Below are 9,795 nucleotides of genomic sequence, written 5' to 3'. Positions count from 1 at the left end.
TCGTGGCTTACAGCATAAGGTAGGAATTTTTAGTACGAGGCTAAGGTCGTTCTGAACATCATTTTGGGCAACAGACTTCCCAGATTTTTAAGATCCCTACCTATTCTTATGGGCCTAAGCACATACTTAGCAAGACATTAACTTTTTTTTTCTCTTTTATTTCTTTTTCTTTTTCTGGACTTTTTCTCTATTTTGGGATTAGATGTCCCATTTTGCTATTTTTGCACTAGTCCTGTCCATAGGATCCACTACATTATCTCCTCTTCTTTTGCCCTTAAGTTCAGTTTGACCTGGACGGCTCAAATCTAGGCAAATTTATAAGTGAATTCAAATGAATTATTAAGCTCAAAAATGATTTGCAAGTGATAGATGTAGGGTTGGTCAGCTTGGTTCTGTGGGCTAAAGAAAGAATTGCCTAAATCATTTAACACACCTAGACTATGTACACAGGGTTCGACTAAGAATCAAGGCAAGTTCTAGCATTATCCTAGTCAAGATATCAATTTTCACACAAGAAAGAAGAAACTGTTATGGGCATAAGACAGTATATATAAAAGCTCAAAACCTCACATGGTATGCCCACAGCCTTATCCATGGTCCTCAACTACATACGACACGCATTGAATTTAAATCTTAGACTACATGCACAACAAACTCAGAATATAATCATGCTTATTTGATTGCAAATCAAAGGCTAACCACAGAACAAGAAAACAACGCACGACCCACCCCACACACACACTTTGTCTTGGGCAAAGTAGGTGTGTAGAGGAGGTCGAAAAACAAACTCAAAACGAAAATAAAAAAACTAAGACCTAGGGAGGGTTATGCCCAGAACAGAGTTCAGGTGGACACCTGAATCCAGTGCTCGCAAGGTATGCAAAGAGTGCTTTTCTTATTTCCATCATCATGGCTTCTGTTATGCCCATACGGGCGTTATTACTTGCTCTCAAAAGGGGCAGGGCTCTCTGACTTTTCCTTGTTCTTACTTGCCGGGGGCAGATGGCTGAAAGCTTGTTGTGGGTGTAACCTCTACAGAGGTGGTGAATCTGACTCTCTTGCCCTTAATGCGTACGTCCTTCGGAAAAATTATGCTGAAACACAAACAAAACACATAAAAAAAACAGGTATTCCTCCACACTCACACACTTTGCCTTAGGCAAAGGGTGTTAGAAGGAGGAATACCAACAACAAACGAAAACAAAAAAGGTGACCCTCCCCACACACACACTTTACTTTGGGCAAAGTGGGTGTGTAGAGGAGGCCGAAGCAAAGACACTACGAAAATAAAAATAAAAACAAGAAAGAAGGTATAGACGAAACAGACTCAAAATAAAACAAAATAAAAACAAAACCATAGGAGGGTTATGCTCAAGAGGAGGTTTCAAGGGTCTCTTCATTACCACATCTTTCACGGTTGGATTGAGCTTTCGTTGTGGGTCAAGAACTGGAAAGTCATCCTCCTCCATGAGAATATGATGCATGCACACAATCTGGCTTATGCCCTTGATGTCCGCTAGGGTCCAACCGATTGCCTCCTCATATGTGCTCAAAATCTCTCGGACTTGCTCCTCCTCTGTTGGGCTTAACTCTGAACTGACGCTCAAGGGCATAGTCTCATTCTCGCCCAGATAGATGTACTTTAGGTGCTTGGGAAAATTCTTCAATACGAGCTTGGGTGCTCTATCGGGTGACGACACCAACTTGTCCTCTGATCCGATGGTGGGAATATTAAGGGCCAGGGGCGGGACTAACCTACGAAAGGCCAGTGCGAAATTTAAAATCGGGCCCTTTTTTAAAGCTAAAAATGTATCAAAAATATAAACAAATAAATATATATATATATATAACAAATATATATATATATATATAAATGATTTTCAGCCCTTAGATCATCAAGATCTACGGTTGATTCGTAACCCTGTTGGATGAATTCGTGGTCCTGAGTTCGAATCCCAAAGGTAACAAAAAATTTATTTTTTACAATTCGTAACTCTGTTGGATAAATTCATACGTGTTCTACATAAAATTCGTACATTAGGAAACGTTTATATTTTATACACTTAAGAGTGTTCAATAGAAACGCAAATATAGGCAAAGTATAGAGTTTTAATCTTAGCCGTTGATCTTATCTAATCTAACGGTTAGCGTTCGTTTGTTTAATGTTCAACGCGGAATTGGGTTGAACATTTACTGCCATGTTCAATGCATGTTCGATGTTTATGATGTTCTTGTATAAGCTCTGTTTCTGTAGAATACAACCCTATATATATTACTGAACAATAATTTATTTATTTTTTTTTATTATTTTTTTATCGAATTACACAATAAACATTTAAAAATTAAAACATTCACTTGAAAAGTGTTGCTCTCCTTGTAAATTTTGAAACAAAATCACTAATAACGCTTGCAATTTCACACGCCACTTAATGAAGGAAAATGGCCCCAAAGCAATAAAAATGTAAATTTGTAACTCTCAAGAATCGAACCTGCACCAACAAGATTCCACATAACTTGAAGAAAGCATCTTTCCACTGAACTAGTTAATGAAGTTATGTATTTTTCAATTATTCAAGTATATATAAATATATAGACCTATATATAATCGGGGGCCCTCGATTTTTCGGGGCCCTGTGCGGTCGCCCACCCTGCACACCCTCAAAATCGCCACTGTTAAGGGCTTCTGTGTATCCCACTTCCTCCTTTAGGGTATCCATCATTCCAACAGCTTCCTCCATATCCTCGTTTTGGGCATAGTCCTCTGTCAGGCTTTCTTGGATCATAACACCCATTTGGTCGAGAAGTTCTTTCTGGGGCGGAATATCTTCCCCACTCATCAGCATCACAGCATTCACCTCCTTAACCTCCACCTGGGCAGGAAGCTTGCCCTGCTTCTTTTCCATCCGAGCGATCGTTTGGGCAAGGTTGGCTAACTGGGCATTGATATTCTGCATTCCTCCTCTTGACTCCATTATAAACTTTTCGGTTTCTTGCTGGAATTTTACTTGCTGCTGTGCTATTTGGTGCACAAGCTCTGTCAAGGAAACCCCTCTTGCCTGTGAAGGCTGTTGTGAGTACTGCTGTCTGTAGGGCTCAAAGAGCTTCTGACCATTTCCTCCATTGTTTCCTCCCAACTGTCCCAAAGCATTGACTTCTTCTTCATCCTCAAAGAGTTGAGGGCATTCATCCGTTGCATGGGTGTATGCCATACAAAGTTGGCATGCTTTCACCGGCTTCTTGATCAAAGGAATCTGGTTGCTCATGAACTTCACTAAGGCACTGCACAGCTTGTAAATCTTATCGTCTTGGGCAGACGATGGTTCTGGTGGTGACATTCTCTCTATTGTGCCTTCTTCATCCCTTGACTCCTCTGCCATATTAGCTATAAGTTTGAATGCCTCTGTTGCCGATTTGTTCAAAATGGATCCTCCACATGCAGCATGCAACCATTGCCTTTCTTGCTTTCGAAGTCCTCCCACAAAGTATCGAACAAGATCGTGGGCTGGTATTTGATGTTGTGGGCATTTGGCTAGCATTTGTTTTAATCTTCCCCAATAGTCATATAAGATCTATCCATTCCCTATCTTGATGTTGCTTATTCTGGTCCTTAGGCTCTAGATACGGCTGAGTGGGAAGTACCTTTCGAGAAACTTCTGCTGCAACTGCTGCCAGGTCGTAATGTTGTTTTCGGGCAAAACGTACAACCACTCCCTCACTCCCTCTTGAAGAGAGAACGGAAAAGTAAGGAGTCGGATGTACTCAGTAAGGGCAGGAGATGCGGTGCGGATAGTTCCACAAGCCTGTTGGATTTGTATACTGAAAGCAAGAACGTTTTATGCTTGTATACAATGTTTCCTAAGTTCACTATCTAATCTCCTATCTGATTGTGTTCATGATTGCATATGTATGTTCTTTATCTCTATATAAGTAGATTATATGGTGTGTTGTAGATCACAGAAGACCATATAATTGGAATAACCTTAAGAGATATAATATGATCACAGCCGAAATAACTCTAGGACAAGTTATTGGTTTAGGCTGCAGTATAGATGGAAGTAGTTTGTCTTGGCTACTTGTCTATACTGGTACGTCATTACGTATTGATAGGACCACAGTTGAGATGTATTCTTCTATCTGACTTAAGTGAAGAATCAAGATCTCGGTGACTTATAAGATCTTAATACTAATAAGTATTCAGATATATATGTTAATTCGTATATCACTTTGACTTACTATGGGTGAAAGTTATATACTAACTCGAGTACTCTGTATCTTGAGTGATAGCGGTTAATATATGATATTTGATTATCTGTATTAGTACCCATATTCGGTATAGGATAATGACATCCCCTTAAGGAGCTCAATAAGGTTTATTGCGCTAAACCCTGCAGGTTGATTAAGTTCAGGCGCAATAATAAAGTTTGAGTGGTACTGCTTAAGGATTTATAAAGAGATTAATTAATTTAAGCTGTCAGAGCTCTAATTAATTAATGGATGTCGTATATTTTAAATACAGAGATTTAATAAGTCTAAATACAAGCCCCCGACTCATCACCGGCAATAAAGGGGTAAGTCAGTATCGGTTCTCTAGTGGAATGAACTGATATTTATAAATTAATTATGGTCTGGGCTGACCATAGATAAATTAATTTATTTGAGGCCCATCTTTATTCCTTGTATCTGGTCCCTGGACTGGCCCAAAAGTCTCCTAGCCCTAGAAGGAGAGAAGGAACGCCTATTACAGATTCCAAGCGTCCCACACGTATTTAATTCTATTAAATACAGCTGTCAGCTCTTAGGAAAATACACTGATAAAAATTAGGGTTTTGAGAGCTGTGGGAGGCGCAGGAAAACGTGTGGAGCATTCTCTCTTGGGACTTTCATAGATCGTTGTCCATCCAACGGTGAAAGCTGAGCGGGATACAGTTCAGAAGATCTGAGCTGGAGTCAGATTTTCGCAGGAAACCAAGTTCTGGCAGTCTCCGTAAAACGGCCATAACTTCCTCCACAGAACTCCGATTCCGACGAATCAGGCGGCCCCGGAAAGCTCTCTCGAAGACGAAGAAGTCGTATTTCTAGGCGAAATACGATTTGAGGACGTTTGAGGCTTCAAACGAAGGCTTGAAGCTGACTGGTCTGTTCAGATACGAATCTGCGAATTCTTCTGAATTCTTCAGGTATTTCTGAACTCCAACGTGCAGCTGTTAAATTCATAGGAGCATGTTAGGATTAATCGTTGTATGATAAATTAATAATAACCAAGAAACGATCATCGGGCAAAGCGGAACGTTAACTCAATTTAATATTCCTTCAATTGGTATCAGAGCCCAGGATTAATTTCTTGGCTCTATTATTAATTTATGTACGATTAATAATGTGCGTTGTTTTTACTGCTGTTGTTCTTCGTGGTCTGTTGATTCGTGGAATACGTCGTTTGACGTTGTAATCGTTTTTCACCGCGAGAAAATGTCGCAGCCCGATATAGCCAGTGATAGCGTATACCAAGTATCGTACGACTAATAAAAGAAATAGTGAAAGAAATAGGAATACATCTTATTTTAGCGGAAGCAATTGCAAACTTTACTCATTTTAAAGAAGGATTTCAAGACCAAAATAATTACTAGCTTGGGTAAACATGATTAAGTCATTGAAACTTAGCAAGGGTCTGAGAAGTATTTCCCTTAAGGGATATTACAGACATAAGCAAATTAAATAAAGAGTTTCATCAGAGTTATGCAGCGAGATGCGTTACTATATGTGTGAAGACATATAGCAGGGAGTTCAAATTCTTATAGAGTCAAAGCTTATAAAGATAAATATGAGACATAGGAAAGACACAGCCAACTGACAATTCCAACAGCTTTCACCCATCCTCGCGCCAAGCCAGACCTGCACATTTAGAAATACATGCAGGGCTGAGTACCAAAAAGCACTCAGTGGACTCATGCCGGAAATAATTGAAATGTTGCTCTTAGAGCTATATGTCAATCTTGCCCTTTTCAATGCATCAACAGGATTTAACTGAGATTAAAAATACCTGTTCATGTTTTTCTGTCATAAACTCATTTGCATCATCATAATAATATCATTAGTCTGCAGACATTAAATATTCACGGTATGTGCCAACTATGAGAACTCATATAATATATATATAAGGTGAAGAGAAGGAGGCCTCCTTCAAATCACCGTGATCGGCCGACTAGAGACGGCTCACGGTCACCTCTGCGCACAAAACCTTTACTGTCATATAAATCAGTCAAAGGCCGATATCTTGCATCATGATCATAATCATGTCTTTCATAGAGGCAACATACCATATCTCATTCTCATCAATAATAAATATGGCAAGTTGACAATTTTCATAATACTCATCAATAATGCTTCAACATGCTTCATTTTCATAAGATTCATCAATAATGCTTCAACATGCTTCATTTTCATAAGAATTTGCATTTGAACTCATTATCATGGTAGCTAGCCATAATAGAGTTAGAATAAAGCCCACCTGTCTCAGGGGTCGATGACGTAACGCTCAGAGTCGTACTAACGCCGGCCGTCACTCGAACCTTTGGTGGCGCACGTGGTTTAGATTGTCATGTGACAAAATAAACTCTAGTTAGAATTTCATCTAACTAATATCTCAATACTTATGCTTTCATCATATGCTTAATCTCATCTTATAACCTATCTACTATTTACCCAATTGGACCTCTCAATTTAATTAGATATCTTATCCAATTAAAAGACTCTCAATCCTAGGTAAATAGCATTCATAAACATCAAATAGTCATTCATACTTTGCAATAATCAATTTCCACATAATACATTTTCACGATTTATCACAATAGTCAAATGACTTAAAAAAAAAATAATCCTATGAACTCGAAATCTTTTTCCTTGTAAGTAAATTCCCAAATATTCACGTAAGCTTGGAAATAAATATAAAATTTTCTAGTAGTATTTTCATGACATAACATGGTGTATTAATCCACCAAAACTTTAAAATCCTCAAAACAATTACAAAGTAGAAATTTTCAGACTCCTACAGTTTATCATTCTGCTCTGCCTCAACTTTAACGAATAAACTGTTTTGACTCAGAAATCTCCTAGATTCGAGACTTACACTGTTGAAAACCTTTCTGGGTCTAGTTTTATTTAAAAAAAAGTAGAGTGAAAAACTCCAAGTGGTTTACGAGATATGGGTGTTTTCCCACAGTCTACCAGATTCGGCAGTTTTGCACGACTGGAAGCTATGATTTTTGAAAAATAGTAAACGTTGGCCAAATGGTTTGAAATTTGGTGTAAATCAGTATAATACATGTATCTTTCTACCATAAAAATTTGGGAGGCTGAATGTTTTTGAAAGTTACTGAAAAGTGTGACTCTAGGGACTGCCTTTCTAAATTTCCGGTGGACATGCGCAGTAAAAGTTTTGCATTTTAAAAAGGTAGTAAAAGAAGTCCAAATGACTTGAAATTTTACCAGCGTCCTCAAGACACATATATCGACACACTGTAAAATTTTGAAGAGTTTTGGACGAGGGAAACCTCGTCGACTGATCAGTCCAGAACGTAAGAAAACTTCTCAAAATGGTTGAAACAACAACATATACACATATCATCATAGATCTATACTTTCATCACCATTCTCATGCATTTTCACACTAATAACTCATCATGCTTCAATTATGCATCAATATACATGCTTATACCACAAGAAAATATATATATAACATAAGAGGAGGATTGAGGTTGCTACCAACAAGATCAATGGAGGTGGAGTAGAAGATGATGCGTAGTATGCTTGGAGCTTGAGCTTGAAGATGAACACTTTAAGAAACCTTAGTTCTTACTATATTTGGTGGAACAAGAAAAAGAAGTGTGGTGGAGTGAGGAGGAGGAGGAGGGCTGCTGAAAATAAAGAAGAATAAGAGAGGGAGGGAGATGAGAGAGAGGTGTGCATGTGCTTGTGAGCTTAAAGTGTGGAGGAATGAGTTGGCTAGTTAGATTAGCTTTTTAGGGGCTCTTTAATGGTGCATGTGATTTCCATTGATGGGAAAGAGAAGAATAATGTGGGAGAGTGGGGAGGGAGCTAGTGCTGCGTAAGGGTGAGAGAGTGAGAGAGAAAGAGTGAGAGAGATTGAGAGAGATAGAGAGAGTGAGAGAGAAAGAGAGATAGGTGTGTATATATATATATATATATCTATATATATATATATACTTGAATAATTATAACTCTTATTTAGTATGTGGGAAAAATATATCTCATGAAAATATATTTATTCATGTGAGGAAAAATTATCTCTATTATGATATATCTAATATCATAATAACAATGCATCAATAAATCATATGTGAATATTCTACCAAGTAAAATATTTATATCACATAGACATTTTAATAAAAATATAGGGCGAAGATAGGTTTCTCAATAAGAGAATTTATAAGACTCGAGAAAATAATATCGCCTCCTATTAAACTCTAAAAATTTCTTATCTCATTTATTCGCCCACGTGCATAATTCCTCTAGCTACTATTTAAAACTCAATTTAAATTCGAGCTAGGGCACAAATAGCTTCTCAAAACACGGGGTGTTACAGAAAATCCGTGGTTAGATTCGGATTTCAATTGTTTTTGTTTTTCCTATGTAAATCTATAAACTTGAGAACGAGACGAGGACGACGATGAATCAACAACGATGAACGGAGTAAGGAGGAGACGCACGGGATCGGGGACGAGGGGCTGCGGGCGCCGTTGGGCAGCGCGCGCGCGGGTGCAAGCACGCCGGGAGGCTGCTGCTGCACGCCGGGAGGCTGCTGCTGCACGCCGGGCAGTGCGCCAGGCTGCTGCTGCTGCACGCCGGGGCTGCGCGCCGGGCTGCTGCTGCCGAGCGCCGGGGCGGCTGCTGTGGGAGGTGGCAGCTGCGTGTTGTCAAACCCTAGGGGGCCCAAACCCTAGTTTTCAAAGACGGGCCTGTTTAAAGCGTTTCGGGCCGAGTTTACGTTTTTGAGCTTTTTCTTTTCTATTCTTTGTAATAGATTAGAAATATGGGGTTCCACGAATGGGTCACGAAGAACTTTATTGTTTTAATTCTGTTCTTTGCATGTCGTGGTGTTAATCCTTTATGCTCTATGCATGCTGTTTTTGTCTTTGCTTGTTAATATGTGTTTATTAACTGCGCTTAGACAAGCATGCTAGGTTTATCGTTTTCTTAAGCATGTTTTAGAATTCTGCGAGCATGTTTTACATGTTGCGTTCTAGATGAGCATGTTTAGGATTATGTGTTGAGCATGATCAAACCTTTTGAAAGAAAAAAAGACTAAGCTGTATTGATAATTTTATAGATGATTAAAAATTATTTAGTTTTCCACATGCGGTCTCTAGACAAAATGATTCACAATGTGAGTAAACGTCCACCCCACGTGGCTTACTTCATGTTTGTTCTTTCATAAGTTTGTCAGATGAGGTTTCTATAAAAATATTTAAATCCATTAAAGTAGTGGGAGTTATGCAGTAAATGTCCACCCCACGTGGCTTACTCGTATAATTTTTCACGAGTACTTTAGAGGATGGAATTAAATAAGATAACTAAGAAATTAAATTGAATGCGGCATGGTCCGAGTGAGTATGTCAAATTCGAGAATTTAATTTCAAAGTTAAATTGTGGTCATTTCTTATTAATTTTTATTTTCTTAAAATTATGTAGACCTCCACATGCGGTCTCTAGACAAAGTGATTGACAATGTGAGTAAACGTCCACCCCACGTGGCTTACTTCATATTTGTTTCTCATAAGT

General features: G+C 38.6%; 1 long non-coding RNA gene across 1 annotated transcript; it reads right to left on the bottom strand.

Moving 5' to 3' along the window:
* Positions 1 to 5,662: 5,662 nt before the first annotated feature.
* Positions 5,663 to 8,153, bottom strand: LOC131002927 (uncharacterized). The gene is made up of 3 exons (XR_009094469.1): positions 7,759 to 8,153; positions 6,506 to 6,566; positions 5,663 to 5,889 (listed from the first exon to the last, which is right to left on the bottom strand). It is a non-coding gene; the product is annotated as an uncharacterized LOC131002927 (long non-coding RNA).
* Positions 8,154 to 9,795: the final 1,642 nt, after the last annotated feature.

The sequence above is a fragment of the Salvia miltiorrhiza genome, unplaced genomic scaffold (genome assembly GCF_028751815.1).
Source record: "Salvia miltiorrhiza cultivar Shanhuang (shh) unplaced genomic scaffold, IMPLAD_Smil_shh fragScaff_scaffold_39, whole genome shotgun sequence".
NCBI classification, from domain to species: domain Eukaryota; kingdom Viridiplantae; phylum Streptophyta; class Magnoliopsida; order Lamiales; family Lamiaceae; genus Salvia; species Salvia miltiorrhiza.
Note: the sequence above shows the minus strand (reverse complement) of the source record. Positions and strands in the feature narration are given on the sequence as shown.